At 51.0% G+C, this 18,932-nt stretch overlaps 1 non-coding gene across 1 annotated transcript; it reads left to right on the plus strand.

The window, feature by feature from the left end:
* The first annotated feature begins 16,457 nt into the window (after positions 1–16,457).
* Positions 16,458–16,564, plus strand: LOC132502230 (U6 spliceosomal RNA). The gene has a single exon (XR_009534426.1). It is a non-coding gene; the product is annotated as a U6 spliceosomal RNA (small nuclear RNA).
* The last annotated feature ends 2,368 nt before the right edge of the window (positions 16,565–18,932 follow it).

Here is an 18,932-nt window from a genome sequence, read left to right on the forward strand (position 1 = left end):
ACTGCCCCCTCGTCCGGTGCTGTGCAGGAGACCAAGCTGCCCTGGCACATCTAGGAGTTCTTAGTGCAGAGAAGCTCTGGGGACGAGGGGGGAGGTTCATTCCGTCACTCACGTGACCCTCCGCCTTGCTGCCTCGAGTTGCTATTGTTACATCTGTGACCCCTGTAAGGTCCCCAAGAGAGAACTGGGCGCGTGTTCAGTATTTCACATCCCACTAGACCCCCTGCTGCCCCATTTCACAGTTCTGGTCCCTTCTGCAGGGCCTTCCACGGGGTGGAGCTGGGTGGGTGGAGAGGGATGCTGGTCCAACCTCTGTTTTACCTGCTTCAGAAGCAAAGGGGGGCAGGAAGCAGTGACAGCACAACCCTCTGCATTCGAAAGGTGTCGGCTGACTCCCAGGGGGCAGGGCAGGCAGGTGGGCACGGCCAAGGGGAGAGGCTGGCTGTCACCTCCTCCCAGACCTGCCTGCCCAGGAGGACTCTGTCCTGGCAGATGGCCGGTCACACCAGCCAGCACTCACCTGGCATCACTCTACCGTCTCCACACACCAGGGCCAGAGCCATCACCTCCGGGGACCAGGCACCTGACCTTCTCCCGACTCCTCCCACTGGGCCGGCCTGCCCAGCAAAGCGGCCCAAGGCCTCAGGCCCTAAAGAATCCGGGGGTTGTGTTTCACCCAAGGTTCCCACAAGCGGCCTTTGTGTAGCCAGCTCCCCGGTGCCCCCAGCTCCAGGGGCTGCTCAGAGAGCAGGAGACCCCATGGGGACCCTTCTGAGGTCTCCTTGCCCATCCTTCTCACAAGGGCGCCAGACCGAGCCCTCAGTACTGATGCCACCAAGGCCCAGCCAGAACACCCCCTGCACAGGGGCACCTGGAGATTCTGGTCTCACCACAATCGTTTCTCTTTTCTTATTATCTTTCTTGGAATTGATGCCTTTGTTCAGGTCCTAGGCTCCGGTTCCCTTCCGGGGTGCGTCACAGCAGGTGGACAGGGGGACCCGCTCTGCTGGGGGCACCTGGCCGATCCCCAAGGTGCTGGGACTGGTGCTGCCCTCGCAAAGCCAAGGAGCCCCTTGATGACCTGCTTGAGGTCCTGATGGGCTCAAGCTGTCTGCTGGGCTCGGACATTTCTCTAGAAGTTTCCCATTAAATGCATATTATATGGAAAACTTAAAACTCATTGGTTTGTGTAGTAAATCATACTTATCCCTAAGCAAGCACAATGTCCTATAGAAATGAGACTCAGCAGTTAAGTTTTGCTTGTGGGTACAGATTAGTTTTTTCACCTGAAACACAGAGGAGCTGGACTAATCTCTCAAGATGACCTTTTTTTTTTTTTTTTTTTTTTTGCGGTACGCGGGCCTCTCACTGTTGCGGCCTCTCCCGTTGCGGAGCACAGGCTCCGGACGCGCAGGCTCAGCGGCCATGGCTCACGGGCCCAGCTGCTCCGCGGCATGTGGGATCTTCCCAGACCGGGGCACGAACCCGTGTCCCCTGCATCGGCAGGCGGACTGTCAACCACTGCGCCACCAGGGAAGCCCTCAAGATGACTTTTAACAACAGATATATGCTTTTGGAGTCTAGAGAGGGATGTAGTGGAGAGTTGAAAGGGAAGAGCCCTGAGGGTCCCCATCTGTGGTACCAGATTTATGAAACCGTACAAGGAAGGCCCTGCCAACCCCTCCATTCGGGGAGGGCCTTCAGGATCCCAGTCAGTCAGGCTGGAGGGCTTCTCTCCTTCGGGATGTACCCAAACCCCGGGAAGGGTGCAGAGGAGGTTGACCTGGAGTGATATTCCTGATACTGTGGTGAGCACAGCCCACGGGATCCCCTGTCTCTGTGATTCCCCAGCTACGGGGGACGGCGGAGGAGCAGGGCCAGGTCTGCGTGTCTGCTCTGTCCTTGAGCACAGGCAGGCAAGTGGCCCCCTCTCCTTTCTACAGAAGGTCAGAAATCAGAGGCTCCAGCAGTGGACACACTTGCCTGGAGTCACGCTGCTTTCCATGAGGCTGCCTTCTCCGGTCCAGGGGCCTCCACCAGCCGCTTGTCTGCTGTCTGCTGTGTGCCTCTGGGGATGTGGGATCTGCAGCAGGGCTGGACCTGGCCTGCGTCTGCCCTCGGCCTCCCAGCTGATGCCTCCGGGGAGCCTGCCCTTCCCCTCAGCCCATAACTGGCCACGTCAAGGATGGTGTGATACTGACCACCTGGAACTAAAGCAGCCTCTGCTGTTACACAGCATCCTACCATCCTTTCCCTTTTTCGTGGAAACCGCCCCAAACTGAATAGACCAGAATCCCTGTGTCTGTCGAGCCCAAACCTGTTGCAGCAAGAACATCTGTGTGTGAGGTCACGGGCTTGAGGCATTTCAATGCAGCGATTGCTTCTTAGCACGGCCGGGCTGGTTGTGAGTTGTGAAAATGGAACTTCACTTGATTATCAACAGTGAAAGGAATTTTCAATCCACCACGCTGGAGGAAAGATGCATTGTCTTCTGTTCTCTTTATAGAAGATGCAATAGAGCCGGCCACGTATCACAAGGCTCTCAGAGTGTAAGGCACAAAAGTTTGTCCCATAGTTAATTAACAAAAGCATCATCTTGTTTTCTGGATATTCCAAGGCTTTTTAAATGTGTAACTTGTTTTGATTCTTAATTGCTGTAAATAAACATTCATGTTCATGTGGGATTTTTTCCTGTAGAAGTTTTGTATTTATTTTCTTAAAGAAGCCCTCCCCTGCCCCAGCTGTGTAAGCTTCCAGCCCCATAAAAGCTGGATCTGCCCCTGCCTGATGGACCCCAAAGATGGAGGAGACCATTTAGGATGGAGGCGTGGAAGGAGGGCCGGGAGGGCCAGAGGTGAGAGGTCCCATGTGCCATGTCAGGAGGTTGAACTCTTGTTGGGAACCAAAGGGTTTTTTAAACAAGGAAATGACAGGATACAATTTGTGTCTTTGGATAATCCTGGTGGAAGGGGGTAGAAAGGCAACAGCACCAATTCCAGGTTAAGAAGACCCTCGTCTAGGGTGGAGGAAGGGTGTCAGAGGTGTTAGAAAGTGGGCTGGTCAGTCTCAGCAACAGAGAAGGAATGTGTATGGGTGTGCAGGGCTGGGGAGGGGAACCAGAGCAGAGAGAGGAAACTGGACGGCTGGGGTCGGGGGGAGGCCATTCATGAGGAGTCCAGGAGAGCAGCAGCTCAGCAGATAATGAAACCTGCCTCGGGCCAAAACAACCTCAAGTACTGACCCGCAAAGCAAAAAGAATGAAATTATTTGGGCCAACAAACTACATATTTAATGAGCTCAGTTCCATGCCAGGCGAGGATGAGGCACAGGAGAAGACTGAACGGTGGCTCTGACACAGCCCAGATCCCCAGGAAGGGGTCCCAGAATGGACCCTCCCTGGGCTTCATTTGACCTGCACAGTATGTTAGTTAATTATTGAAAATAGGGAATGCATTCATGTGGTTCAGAAACCAAAACATAACAAAAGGATATTTGTCAAGAAGAATCTCTCCCAGGGCTTCCCTGGTGGCGCAGTGGTTGAGAGTCCGCCTGCCGATGCAGGGGACGCGGGTTCGTGCCCCGGTCCGGGAGGATCCCACATGCTGCGGAGCGGCTGGGCCCGTGAGCCATGGCCGCTGAGCCTGCGCGTCCGGAGCCTGTGCTCCGCAACGGGAGAGGCCACAGCAGTGAGAGGCCCGCGTACCGCAAAAAAAAAAAAAAAAAAAAAGAAGAAGAATCTCTCCCAGGAGGCAATCAATGACCAGTTTCTTGCATATTCCATGAATGTGCAGGCAAATATGTACAGTTCTGCACAAATGCTTTCTTCACTTTGTTATCTATGTTGGAGCTAGAGTCATATTAGTACATTTTAAAACTGTCATTTTAATTTAATTTTTTATTTTTTATTGAGGTATACTTGTTTCATAACATTATAAAGTTACAGGTGTACAACATAGCGATTCACAATTTATAAACATTATATTCCATTTACAGTTATCATAAAATATTGGCTATATTCCCAGTGCTGTACAATATATTCTTATAGCTTATTTATTTTATACCTAATAGTTTGTATCTCTTATTAATCTCCTATTCCTATCTTGCCCCTCCCCCTTCCCTTTCCCAACTGGTAAACACTAGTTTGTTCTCTATATCTGTGAATCTGCTTCTTTTTTGTTATATTCACTAGTTTGTTTTATTTTTTAGGTTCCACATATAAGTGATATCATACAGTATTTGTATTTCTCTGGCTTATTTCACTAAGCATGATAACTTCCAAGTCCATCCATGTTGCTGCAAATGACAAAATTTCATTCTTTTTTACGGCTGAGTAATATTCCATTGTGTATATGTACCACATCTTCTTTATCCATTTCTCTGGCAATGGACACTAAGGTTGCCTCCCTGTCTTGGCTATTGTAAATAGTGCTGCTATGAACATAGGGGTGCATGTATCTTTTCAGATGTTTTCTCTGGATATAGTCCCAGGAGTGGAATTGCTGAGTCATATGGTAGCTCTCTTTTAAGTTTGTTGAGGAACCTGCACTGTTCTCCATAGTGACTTTATCAATTTACATTCCCACCAACAGTGTGTGAGGACTGTTTTCTCCACATCCTCGCTAACATTTGTTATTTGTATTCTTTTTGATAATGTCTGTTCTGACAGGTACGAGGTGATACCTCATTGTGGTTTTAATGTGCATTTCTCTGATGATTAGTGATGTTGAGCATCTCTCCATGTGCCTGTTGGCCATCTGTATGTCTTCTTTGGAGAAATGTCTGTTTGGTTCTTCTGCCCATTTTTCAATCAGGTTTTTTTTTTTTTAAATAAAAAACAACAACATTAACACTGTATCATTTTAAATAGCTGCATGCTAAGCCTTTATACACATATGCGAACATTTATTCAACCAGTCTCTGACTGATGACCATCGGGTGGCTTCCCCCATGTGCGAGCACATCCGTAGGATAAATTCCTACAAGTGGCATTGCTGAGTCAGAGGACACAAGCATTTATCATCTTAGCTACGTCCACAGAGCAGTTTTTAAAAGTCAGACTTGAGTCTGTATTTAATATCTGCAGTACCCAGTTCATCACAGTCCCCATGGTGCCCCGTTGTCCGAGGGTTATTTTACACCTTTTCATTACCTGTCTGGCTGCAAAGACGTTGAGGAAAAAAACCCAAAGTTTTGGGAATGAGAGGATCTGTGTTCCATTCATTACTCTCTCTTTGCATCCGTACGACACACATAGTGACACCACATCCAGGTGTTTTAGAGAGAACTCCACGGGGTGATGCACGAAGAGTGTGTTGTGACAGGTGAGGGGGCCGTGGCTGCTTACAGTGCTGATGATTGGCTCCCCCTGAGCCCGCGCGAGGGGTGAGGGTCCTTCGGGGACGTCAGCTCCTGCCTGCACCAGCCGCCTGCCCTGGGAGCACCAGATGGGGGAACAAAGCACAGAACAGGTAAGGAAGCAGGACACAGGCCCCCTTCTGTGTGATTCACTCTGTGTCCCAGGGCTCAGAGCACCTTGGAGGTGCTCACCAGTATCTGCTGAAAGAACGGGAAGCATGGACCCCCATCCTTTGCCAGCTGCTTGTGTGCCAGTGGGCAGTTCCGGGCATGAAGTCGGACTCTTCCATCTGTCAGGAGCTCAGCCTCACCGCACCGGGTTGAACTGTGTCCCCCACATTCATGTTCACCCAGAACCTTAGAATGTGCTTTTATTCAGAAACAGGGCCTTTGTAGATGTAATTAGTGTAGCTAAGATGGGTCACACTAGATTTGGGTGGACTCTAAGTCTGGTGACTCGTGTCCTTCAAAGAGGTGAGGATGCTCAGAGAGAAGAAGGCCCTGTGAAGGTGGAGACCAGATTGCAGTGATGTGTCCACAAGCCAAGGGACCCCAAAGATGCTGGCAGTCACCCGATGCTGGGAAAAGGCCTGGAACGGATCCTTCCCTGGGAACCAGTCCTGCCCAAACCTTGATCCCAGACATCTGGTCTCCAGAACTAAGAGAGAACACATTTCTGCTGTTTACAGCACCAACTTTATGGTACTTTGTTACAGCAGCCCTAGCAAACTTACACATTCACCTTCTACACTTAGACTCAGTTTTACAAGGGACTCAAAATTTCTTCGATGGGGCTTCCCTGGTGGCGCAGTGTTTAAGAATCCGCCTGCCAATGCAGGGGACACAGGTTCGAGCCCTGGTCCGGGAAGATGCCACATGGCGTGGAGCAACTAAGCCCGTGCGCCACAACAAATGAGCCTGTGCTCTAGAGCCCATGAGCCACAACTGCTGAGTCCACGTGCCGCAAATACTGAAGCCCGCGCGCCTAGAGCCCCGTGCTCCACAACAAGAAAAGCCACCGCAATGAGAAGCCCGCGCACTGCAACGAAGAGTAGTTGCTCGCCGCGGCTAGAGAAAGCCAAGTAGCAACGAAGACCCAGTGCAGCCAAAAGTAAAATAAATTTATTTTTAAAAAAAGAATATTTCTTTGATGAATGCCACAGTCATTGAACCATCCACACTAGGGAGAAGAGAGATGGGAGTGGTAAAAAATCGGGCATCAACCTGGTTTTGAATCTGGGCGCTACCACCAATGAACTGTGTAAGCTGTCCTGAATGTCGGCTCTCTCACTGTGCAAAGGGGCCCACGATCCTCCCACATACACACACCACGCACACACCCCCTACTGCACACCCCCATGTACACACTCCCCACACCCCATACACACACGCTACACACATACACACCCCACACACCCCACACACGGGGGTCACGATGTTATATGCAAAATATGCAGCCTACAGAAGGAATTTGATAAATGTTTGTCTCTCCTCTTTCAAACATTCTTTAAAGTTTGTATTTTTTCATCAATTGAAAGAGAATACTAGAGCCTCACTTTTTATGATATTTTACCCTAAGCTTTAACCCAGAGACACCTTTTATGGCTTAAGCAGCTCTTTGGCAAAAGAGGACCTACGGCAGAATTGCTGACAAATATTAACTTTTTTGGTGTGTCAGATGCCTTTATTATAAAATGCAAGTAAATTTAACAAACCACGAGATACGACTGGGAATAAAGTGAGACGCGCATCAGGTACCAAGGTGTGCGTGTGTGTTCAGTGCTCGTGACGGCTTCCATCTGTGCATCTCGCAAAGCCCTCAGGAACATCTACTTGTCACCTGTGCTTCTCTGAGAAACAGCATCTCACGGAGGGACAGACTGAAGTCAGCCTGGTTTCTGCCCCCGGAGCTCCTCTGTTCAAAGACATCAACGCACGTGAAGAACGGACGTAGGTATGTCTATAGCATACTTTTCTCAATGAAGTGTGTGTGGACCCCTCAGAGAACCTGGCATCTGTTCTCTTCTGCCTCTTTGGTTTGTGTTACTGACACTCTTGGCTGTTTATCCAACAGCCTCTCCTCAGCCCCTTCCTCTTGCTGGTAGAGGTCGCTTCCCATCGTGGAGGCTGAAAACCCCAGACATTCACTCCCCATCCTCTCCTGCAGCCAGGTCATGGGACTGAGAGCCAGTCAAGGCCAATGGACAAGAGGGCCCATCAGCTGAAGGCCTCCTTGAGAAAACTGCTGCCATGTTGTGGCCTCAGAAAGGGGCAGGAGGGTGGCAAGGACAAACGCCAACCTCATGAAGTGTCAGAGGAGGACCCTGAGCCTCCAAAAGTTTTATGTGAGATAATAAGGAGCTTTATTGTTTAAGCCCCTAGAAATGGAATACCCTGTTAATGACTGGAAGCATCCAGAATGTGGACTTGCTTTCCAAACCCACCCCAGGTTCTGTGTGTCTCGGCTTCTGTTTCACACCTTTATCCAATATCTTCAGATGAAAGAGTCGGTTTTGGAGGCCCATAGTCGTTTTTTTTGGCTGCGCTGGGTCTTCTTTGTGGCGTGCGGGCTTAGTTGCCCCGCAGCATGTGGGATCTTAGCTCCCCAACCAGGGAGGGAACCCCCATCCCCTGCATTGGAAGGCGGCTTCTTTACCACTGGACCACCAGGGAAGTCCCCTGGAGGCCTATAGTCTTGACATTTGCATCGGGTGTGGGAGGGGGCTTGACCTAAACAATTAGTGACTGTGAAACAGCGACAGTGGAATATGTTTCTTCCTGAATATGTTTCTTGGAATATGGAATATGTTTCTTCCACTCTTGTCTCCTCGTCTGCATGTGTTAAATAATGTCAGTTTTTCTCTGAAATTCAGCACCACATACAGACACTGCCTAATGGGTGCATGTTTCATTCGTCAAGCATACATTGAATGCCCCTGGATACCAGGCCAAGTTCTAGATTCTGGGGCACACAGAAGAGATAGTCAGAGCCATTGCTCTCAGGGACCCCTAAGTTGGTGGGGAGACCGGGAGAGAGATGACAGCGCTAAAACCCAGACTCTTACCAGTCAGCATCTCGGCGGGAAGCAGCTGGCAGTCAGAACGTCTAACTGAAGTGAGTTTAATTAAGCAGCTATTCGGAGGGCAGTTCATGGAAGGGGTTCATGGAAACAACTGCTGTGGTGACTGATGTCAGCAGGAACTGACGGAGTGTGGAGTGGGGACCAGAGACAGCTTGGGGCCAGAGCAAGGGCTCCCACCAGAGACCCGCGGCCACTGCCCACCCGTCCTCCCCTGCTGACCCCAGCGCCTAACTGGAGCTCAAGGGGCCGGGAGGCCAAACGAAGCATCCAGGAAAGCTTAGGTCCTGGGGTACAAAGGGCAGGGGAAGCAGAAAAATGAGGCCGCAGTGGGGCGCGTGGAAATAACCAGCAAATTCCAGAACCTGGTTTTCTCCAGAGCCCTTGTTCCTGTAATGTTGACTAGGATAGTCACCTATTTCCATTCTTCTACCCAGAGCACTCTTTTGTGCTTTCATCTCTCAGAGAGCTTTACCCCAGGCCTTGTTGGAAAAGACCATCCAAAGAGGCGTAGAAAAACCATGTGGGTCTTAGGGAATATGGAATTGCGTATACATCATCAACTCCAGCTTAATTAAAAATTCACAGCATTCAGAGCACGCAGCCAGCCTGAGGGGTAATGGTGAGGATTAAAGAGATTTCATCCTGGAAACTGAGCTTGACTCTTAGGACGGCCGGGAGCACAGGGAAATGGGCTGGTACTTAATCGGCTTTAGCTTCAGCCCAGGGGTCTCAGGCAGGAAGGGAGACCCTCATTTCACTAACAGAGATCAACATTCTGAGGAATGAGAACATTTAACTTTTAATGAACTCGAATCTCTTTAATCAAATTTGTGATTGGGACTTCCCTGGTGACACAGTGGTTAAGAATCCGCCTGCCAGTGAAGGGAACACAGGTTCGAGCCCTGGTACAGGAAGATCCCACATGCCGTGGAGCAACTAAGCCTGTGCGCCACAACTACTGAACCCGCGAGCCACAACTACGGAAGCCCGCACGCCTAGAGCCCGTGCTCCGCAGCAAGAGAAGCCACCGCAATGAGAAGCCTGTGCACAGCAACGAAGAGTAGCCCCCGCTCACCACAACTAGAGAAAGCCCGCGTGCAGCAACGAAGACCCAACGCAGCCAAAAACAAAATAAAATAAAACAAAATACTAATAAATAAATAATAAATAAATATATATATATATATATTTTTTAATTTGTGATTAATTCTTATGCTGCCCAGGCTAACACTGGAATCTTTACTCATTAACTCAAATTATTATCCATGTGTCCTACCCTAGGAACACGCTGCTACGCTTCTATTTATGTATTTATTGTTTTGGCAACGATAGAGCAGTCGTGTGATTGTACAGCAGTTGTTTCCCAAGGGAATGTCAAGTTCTGCAAAGCGAGGTCTACTCATCCTTGGAGGAGGGAGGCGCCCTGGAAGATTCGCTCCCCCCCCAGCCCTGTAGCCGGGGCGCCCACACCTGCGTCACCTATGTCACCTGCGTCACCTGCCCTGTCTCAGTCCTCACCCTGGCTCCCGACTGCGCTTGGAGATCAGTGTCTTCTTTCTTTCCTAATTTAGCCACGTGGGGTTTTTCCATCCCAGTTACACAGGCACATAGTTCAAAGTCACATCGTTCTACAGGCTTTTTATGAAAAGCAGCAGAGACTCCTGAGCCTCTTCTGCTCCGGAAGGCAGCCCACCTGCAGCGGTTGGGCACGTTCTCTGGTATCTCCTTTCTCGTCTCCAGACAACACGTTTCTGCTCCTCTTCCCGGAGTCTCCCATTTCAGGCGCTGCCTCCAGGCTTCCCTGCCCGAGAAGCCGAGTCTGTCCTCATACAGCACCCCCCGTTATGTCCCACTTCATTCACACACGTTTCCCGGCTTTCCGTCCTCTCAGCATCAATAAGGTTTCCACATAGTTTGGCTACAGCACTTCAGTGTTTACAGAATGATGTGCGTAAATGTGGTTCACAGCTGAGTCACAGTGTAAGATGATTGCTTTTTCTTTTTTTCCTTTTTTTTAATGTTTTTTATTTTTGGCTGCGTTGGGTCTTCGTTGTTGCACGCAGGCTTTCTCTAGTTGTGGCGAGTGGGGGCTACTCTTTGTTGCTGTGCACAGGCTTCTCATGGCGGTGGCTTCTCTTGCTGCGGAGCACAGGCTCTAGGCACGCGGGCTTCAGTAGTTGTGCCTTCCGGGCTCGGTAGTTGTGGTGCACAGGGTTAGTTGCTCCGCAGCACGTGAGATCTTCCCAGACCAGGGCTCGAACCCATGTTCCCTGCATTGGCAGGCGGATTCCTTACCACTGCACCACCAGGGAAGTCCCTGCTTTTTCTTTTTTGCACCACATTTTACTTTCTCTGGAGCTTATCCTTGTACCACAGTGGGGGAGGGGGGGTGTGCGTGTCTGCACTTAACTCCCTATTTATCACCTCTGTACATTCAAACTCTACCCTATTAGTGTAAATCTCCCGTTTCCATAGCCAAACGTGTCAGGACATCTGTCTGTTCATTCTTCCTGAAGAAACGCCCTGTCCTGCCCTTGTTTTCTGAATCCCAGCTCTTCTTCTGTGGTTCCCTCCCCTGTTTTAGAGACCACAGCCTGCAGCAGCTTCCTGCACGGTTTCTTCTGGAGGTAAATTTCTGGAATCTTGCACGTCCTAACAAGTCTTTATTCCATCTGCACACTTAGTAGATTTCCTGGCTGGAGACAGAATTCCAGGATTGAAATCATTTCTTCTCGGAATGTTGAAACCTCTGCTTCATTGTCTCCCGGCTTCCAGGATTGATACAAGGACATGTAATTAGCGCCATTCTGTCCTTGAGTCTCTAGGACAGACGGTGAACAGCTTGCTCATCCCTGCAGGTGCTTTGGGTCTTCTCCTTCCTGGGGTCTTAAAATTCCGCAGTGATGTCCTTGGTGTGGCTCATTTTCAGACTTCGGGCAGGGTGGGCCCTTTTAACGTAGAAAATATTGTCCTTCGGTTCTAGGAAACACTCCTCTGTTATTTATTAAATAATTTCCCCTCACAGCTTCCTGTTTTCACTCCCGTGATTTGCTGGTACCTAGATCAATTCTCTAATTTTCTTATTTTTTCCCCTCTCTCCAGTTTCTTAGTCTTTTCCCTCTACTTTCTGGCAGATTTCTTCAGCATTATCTTTCAACTTTCTCACTGGGTTTTCCATCCCGGATATCATACTTTTATTTCCTCAGGTTTTTTTGGTCCCTCGAATATTTCTTTCCCATAAGAGCCTCTTGTTGGACAGATGCAGCATCTTCTCCTGTCTTTCGGAGGCTGCTCGTGCTCTCTTCTTCTGTCTGAGTGGTCTCTGCTTCGGTGAGGTGCTCTTTTTCTGACGCTCTGCACTCCATCATGGGGGGACAGAGAATACCTTTTCTCCCAAGAGTCTTGCCCGATGGTGGCTGGTGTTCAGCATGTAAGAATGAGCTGCAGCTCCAGTCTGAGCTCAGCCTGGAGTGGATTGCACTAAACCACTGAGGCACGGCGTGGGTGCAGTCTACCACCTTTGACCACTCCTGATGGCCTTGGTCTTCTCCACGGCCATATCAGGCTGTAAAGGTCACCAGAGCCTGCAAATTATATTTTCACCAGTTCGTCATGCAAAGGTACCTGAATATCCAAGAAATAAGGGCTAAATCTAGTCCTGCCTGAGACGTTTTCAGACGAAATATCACCCTACCGTATGGCAGGTGGACTGGTCCAGCACGGATAGGCATTCCCAGGTGCCCAACAAGGGGGATTTCTTTCATCATACTAAGCACCTCTTTGAAAGACTTTGGTGAGTTAAAAGGCATGTGCGTGAGTCTACAGGACAAAGAAGGGAGCCCTGAAACTGGTGTTTTTAGATCTCTGGAGCTGTTTGGATTGTGTCGGAGGCATTAGTCAACAGCCAGGCGGCCTCCACAGCCAGATGAGAGACAGCCCACCTTCAGGTTTTCTGCCAGAGCTGACGGCAGGAATTTTCTCACAACGTCCCAGCCTTAGCAGTTTAGTGCAATCCACTCCAGGCTGAGCTCAGACACCTCAGCATTTGCTGGAAACATCTGTGCAAACCCGAGTCCTCCTCCTTCAGGTGCCCTTGAGGCCGTTCGTCTGCACATTTCTGAGTCCTGTTAAGTGCTGAGCTCAGGAAACTCTCACCGTCTGATATCTGCCAGGAATTACTTGAATCTTATAGGGAAAAAATAACATTCTAATGGCCATATTCCAAAGCACGCTTTGGCTAATGTCACTACGGATACTCTTTCAAAAGCCCCACCCTCTGGGGGGGACTTTTCCTCAGAGCATCCTACCTTACACTTAAACTAAATAGGTCACCTTCAAAAGCAGGGGTGCTGTTCCCCTGGGGATATTGTAAACTCAAGTTTCCCCCTGTATTTTGAGACCCAAGAGTAAAGGAACTCTAAACTTCCAAGGTCATATTATTGGCTTCTGTCAGAAACACATTGCACTATGAAGTGAGTTTCTTGAAAAAATATGGGGCCACTTGGCTGGCAGTTCTCTGTTTTCTGAAGAAGCTGGTAACCTACTTTGGCTCAGCTTTTGGAAGAGAGTGTGCGTGCCAGGTAAGAACAGGATATCATTATGAAGAGAAGCATGACCTCATTGCTCAAAGATTCAGAGGAGACCACACCTGGAGGACTCTGATCTGGTTCAGGGAGCTTAGTTACAGAACGATGAGGTGAGGACTGGAGAGAGGCCAGGAGAACAGAAAACAATACAGAGATGCAGGAAATTAAACCCTCCAGAACATGAAAAGACATCTCAAGAAAACAGCTATCGGACTTCCCTGGTGGCACAGTGGTTAAGAATCCTCCTGCCCATGTGGGGGACACAGGTTCGAGCCCTGGTCCGGGAAGATCCCACAGGCCGTGGAGCAACTAAGCCCGTGAGCCACAACTACTGAGCCCGCATGCCACAACTACTGAGCCCGTGTGCCACAACTACTGAAGCCCGTGCGCCTAGAGCCCGTGCTCCGCAAAAAGAGAAGCCACCGCAATGAGAAGCCCACGCACCGCAACGAAGCGTAGCCCCCGCTCGCCACAACTAGAGAAAGCCCACGTGCAGCAGTGAAGACCCAATGCAGACAAAAAAAAAAGAGAAAGCAACTGTCCCCATATGGATAATTTACCATTATTTAGCAAGAATTTAACAGGTATAAGACTCCACACTTTAGAGAATGCGGGGCGAATAAGAACACTTCTGATATAGAAAATACGTGGCCCGAGCAGTGGTCATTTGCAAACAACTCAAATGTCATTCTGCACGCAGAGGAGCAGCGTGTTGCTTCATCAGAAATACTGATTCATCTCCTGAGCTCCTGTCATACAAACACGGCGCCATCAAGCTAGATAAATAAATGTTCAACAAACAAGCAAGACTTCTATCTTATACCAACAGAAGATTTTAATTGAATAACAAAGCAAAGCCTAATACAAAGTGACATTGTGAAGTCAGTCCCCTGGAAGGGGTGCTGGGGAAATGCAGAAGTCTAAGTGGGGCAGAAAGAAGGCTGCAAAGAGAAACTGGTTCTCTCAGCAAAAGCTCTTCTTTCCGGGATTCAGAAACAATCATACACAGGCAGTCATGGGATTTAAAATGGCAAACAGTGACCACGGAAAATACATTAACAAGACAATGAAGGAAATAGCCCCGGCAATGAAGTCACGTTGTGTCCCATGTACCGGGCTTGATGGCTCTGTTCCTGCGTCTCGCTGCTTGGACACATCACCACGCACATCGTGGCTTGAAACAACACAGATTTATTACCTCACATTTCTGTAGGCTAGGAGTCCAACCTGGGTCTCACCAGACTAAAATCAAGGCGTGAACGGGTCTGTGTTCCTCTCTGGAGGTCCAAAGGAGCGTTCACGCCCGTGCCTTTTCCAGCATCTAGGGAGCATCCACACGCCCCGGCTCACGGCCCCGTCTTCCTCTTCAAAGCCGGCGATGGTGGGTTGAGACCTTCTCACATGATCGGACCTTCTCTGACCTACTCGTTTCTTCCCTCCTCCACTTTTAAGGAGCCCTGCGATCACACTGGGCCCGCTCAGATGACCCAGGATTATCTACCTGTTTTATGGTCAGTTGGTTAGCCCCTTTAAGTCCTTTTTGTCATGTGTTATCAGGTGAATTGTGTCTCCCCCGCCCCAAAAATTGGTACATTGAAGTTCTAATCCCCAGGACCTCAGAATGTGACCTTGCTTGGAAACAGGGTCTGGGCAGATGTAATGAGTTGAGATGAAGTCGTAGCAGAATAGACTGGGATCCTGATCCCATATGACTGGCATCCTTATAAGAAGACGTCCGTGTGAACACACAGACACCGGGGAGGGCACCAGGTGGAGATGCAGGCAGAGACTCGAGCGATGAGGACAAGCCAGTGGTGCTTGGGGACCTGGCACCAGTGCGGATGCTCGGCTGCTGCTCTGGCTGTGACGGGTGAACCAATCCCATGTTTCTGACCCGGCATCTCACTTCTGCCAGAATCTGTGAATCTGAGGGCTAACAGGTTAGTTTGCCAGTAAGACAAATCTCAGACCCCTCGGTTATTGACAAAGGGAGATGCAGGTAGAAAGTCTGGAGAGCGGGCGAGCAGCAGCGGAGCGTTGCCACCAACTGAATGACTCAACGTTCGGGTCAAATGTCCCCGCCCTTTAGCTCACCTGCTTTGGGCATCACTTGTCCATCCCAGTGGTTCTCCAAGGGAGGCCCCTGGGCCTGCATCGTCAGCATCACTTGGGATCCTGTTGGCCATGAAGATTCCCGGGCCACATCCCGGATGCTCTGACGAGCCTCCAGGGGATGCAGATGTGCCCCCCTGGGAAACACTGGCCCGCACTGTGGTCAGCACTGTGGCTGCAACAGCCTGGCGTGGGCACAGGGAGAGCTTTTGGGGCCACTGAGGCCTGGGTGGGAGTGAGGCCAGGAGACAGACTTCCCCTGTCCGCTCTAGGAGGCTCCCCTGCCTCTGCTTCTGTGGACGGGATGGAGTTCCTGCACTTTCCATAAACTTTGTCCTCTCGGCCCTCACCCCTAAAGGAGATCAGGCCTTTCTCTAAAAGTACGCGCTGAAACACGCGGTGAAATTTGGCCACCCATTCTCAGAGACGCAACCTGGACCCACCCACTTGACTGCTCCCCCCACCCCCCACCAGCTCTCCCCCGGCCCAGAAAGAAGGGTCATAAAAAGAGGGATGGGGGCTGGGAAGGGGATTTCTGGGTCTCTAGGAGGAAAGCTTTGCCCACAGTGAGAAGTCACCTGAGGGGGACCCTGCAGACCTGCCTGGCGGCATCCTTGCACGTGGAGGGGGCCTCACCTGCCTGGGAGGGGGCCTCAGTTCTCTCCGATGGAGGCAGGGAGGCTGCAAGAGAAGAGAGGAAGTGAACAAAGTCTTAGGAAAGAGAGGGGGGCGTTCCATGTGCGTCCATGTGACCTCCAGGCCAGAGCTGAACACAAAGGCTGCAGGAATCCTCCAAAGGCTTTCAGGGGACCAGGGACACAAAAGAGATTCCACGGTGCACGGGGGAAATGCCCGTGTGGATCTCCAAGTGACCCACACAAAGTGTTTATTTTTCTTCCCTCGGATGATAATTACCTTGAAAATCCTCCTTGGTCCTGGAGGATTCTGAACAGAGTAAATTAGGATGAACAATATTCTTACCACGAAGAAATAGTGTAGAGGGAAAAAAACCAACCCTGACGGGGACCTTAGGGGAGTTTTTCCCAACCATGATTTTGTCTTCTCCCGCTGCCAGATAAATCACAGCATCAAAAATATTCCATTCAGGGCTTCCCTGGTGGCGCAGTAGTTGAGAGTCCGCCTGCCGATGCAGGGGACACAGGTTCGTGCCCCGGTCCAGGAAGATCCCACATGCTGCGGAGCGGCTGGGCCCGTGAGCCCTGGCCGCTGAGCCTGCGCGTCCAGAGCCTGTGCTCCGCAACGGGAGAGGCCGCAACAGTGAGAGGCCCGCGTACCACACACACACAAAAAATTCCATTCAGTGCTGTCTTCGGCAGCACATATACTAAAGTTGGAACGATACAGACAAGATTAGCATGGCCCCTGCGCAAGGATGACACGCAAATTCGTGAAGCGTTCCCTATTTTTAGGAGATGTGGGGATATATGTATATGTATAGCTGATTCACTTTGTTATAAAGCAGAAACTAGCACACCATTGTAAAGCAATTATACTCCAATAAAGATGTTAAAAAATATATATTCCATTCTACACACGAAGAGCTTTATTTACTAGTTAATAAAATGCTCAGAGCGGCTGCAGAAAAAACTTTGATACCAAAGCTTAATTGATCCAGACCCTTTTGTTAAATCATAATAAAGGGTTTACAAGGAACAGATCTTGCTTGGAATGGGCTGGCCACCCTGGGGGGCGAGCGGCCATCTCTGTGCATATTGTCCTTCAGTCTTTCCGTTGGCACCTCCCGCCCTGGGAATGTATCCTGGGATTTATGGGATTCTGCATTTAATTCATTAATACCTTAGCTTTCTGTGAGCGACCACAGGCAGCTGAAGATGCCCAGTGGGGCCTGCGCGTGGAGGATGCAGAGAACATTTTACTAGTGAATTACCGATGCCCCTAGGGATGCTCCTTGCTGCGAACAAGCTTCTTCCGGGTGAGTTCTCTTGACTAGATTTGAGGCATCCCCTACCCACACGCCCACCCTTAAAACTGTCTACTTTTGTGGGCTGAGATTTTTTTCACTTTGGAAGGGACAATCTAGGCCCATCCAGGCGAATGCGTTAGCCACCACCTTAAGGGAACCCGCATCGTTGTCCCTGCGTGCAGCTGCCATACGGGGTCACATGGATGCGGCCCAGTCGTCTCAGAGTGGGGACCTGGCCCCTGAGCTGGGGCAGAGAGGAGCGTGGCCTCCGTCCGTCAGCATCACACACAATGGATCCAGAAATGTGGTCCGTAAGGGCTGCTGGAAAGGGCAGCAGGAGGTTCGAGCCAGGAAAGACCAGGCAGGTGGAGCCCTGGAGGAGAGAGGCAGCTCTTATCCGTGTTTGCAGTTGCGGTGCAGTGTCTGGTGCAAAGCCAGGCTTCAGACCTGCCAGTCAGCGAGAAAGTGGCCCGAGGCCATAAAGAGAAGGGTGTAAGTCGGCGTCTGTTGAAAGCCTGAGAAAAGGAGTTTAAAATCCGGCAGGAGAAACAGGGGTCCAGAAGGGGTCCGGACCAGCTGGCCATGGGAGGGAATCACAAGCAGCCTTGGTTCTCGTCTGTCCTTCCAGCCAGGGGACCAGATCTCGTGCCAGCTCTGCCCCCTCGTGCTCTGCGGCCCTGGACGGCCACCTCACCTCGCTGGCCTCTGTGTCCCCACCTGGAAAGTCTGCACCCTGGGCTCGCTGGTGGCCTGGGCCCCTCTGGCTCTCATCTCTCTCCCTGGTGGCCGTCCCTCATCCCTGTCAGAACCGTGGTCCAGAAGACACAACCTCACCCCAGCTCAAGTATTTCCAGAACACTCTGGCAGGGATTGTGCCTGCATGGTCCACAGCGCCTGAGATTAAGCCCCCAATCCTGACTGCTCCGTTGCCTCTCCCCTCACGGGGCTCCCTCTCTGCTCTGCAGGAAACCTTGGCCCCTGGACCACAAGGCCTGGCCACTCTCCCCTCCCCATGCTGGGCTGGCAGGTGAGAAATTACTCATGTGGCTAAAAAGGGGCATGAGGGAACGCCCGCCCCCCGGCCCTGTCTAGAGTCTCCCGACCTTTCTCCTCACTCTTTTCTTTTCTTTTTTTTTTTTTTTTTTTTTTTTGCAGTACGCGGGCCTCTCACTGTTGTGGCCTCTCCCATTGCGGAGCACAGGCTCCGGACGCGCAGGCTCAGCGGCCATGGCTCACGGGCCCAGCCGCTCTGCGGCATGTGGGATCTTCCCGGACCGGGGCACGAACCCGTGTCCCCTGCATCGGCAGGCGAACTCTCAACCACTGCGCCACCAGGGAAGCCCTCCTCACTCTTTTCTTTCCTGCAGGGCTGATGCTGGGGATGAGAAGCCCCCCTGAACTGACAGACTGTGGCCTTACTGGGGCCCCAGGGGCCTCCCCGTCTGACGAGGTGCCCCAGGGTGTGGGATGCTGGCCTGGAGGGGACCTGAGCCCAGAGACCCACAGGTATGTTCTCTTGCGTGTACATTCAGACACGTGTGAACTGAGGAGACCCGCAGGTAAATGCACGTATGTTCGGGGAGGTCTGGAGAGCTCACACTTCTGTATCTGAGACAAATCACCAAAGAGAAGCCCCGGATCTGTGCCCCGGACAGCGTCCTGCATGAACGCACTGCAGACGCCTCAGCAGTCGTGAACTGGCTTAGTCTCAACGCTTCATGACCTCTAGCGGCAGGAGGACGACCGGCTGTTTCTCCAGGTTCTCTGGCTTCACATCCACCTCATTTTTACCCGAGTCTCTCTTGTGTCCGCCGGCTCTCCGGCCTCACAGCCACTGTCCCCGCCCAGGCC

The sequence above is a fragment of the Mesoplodon densirostris genome, chromosome 14 (assembly GCF_025265405.1).
Source record: "Mesoplodon densirostris isolate mMesDen1 chromosome 14, mMesDen1 primary haplotype, whole genome shotgun sequence".
Taxonomy (NCBI): Eukaryota; Metazoa; Chordata; class Mammalia; order Artiodactyla; family Ziphiidae; genus Mesoplodon; species Mesoplodon densirostris.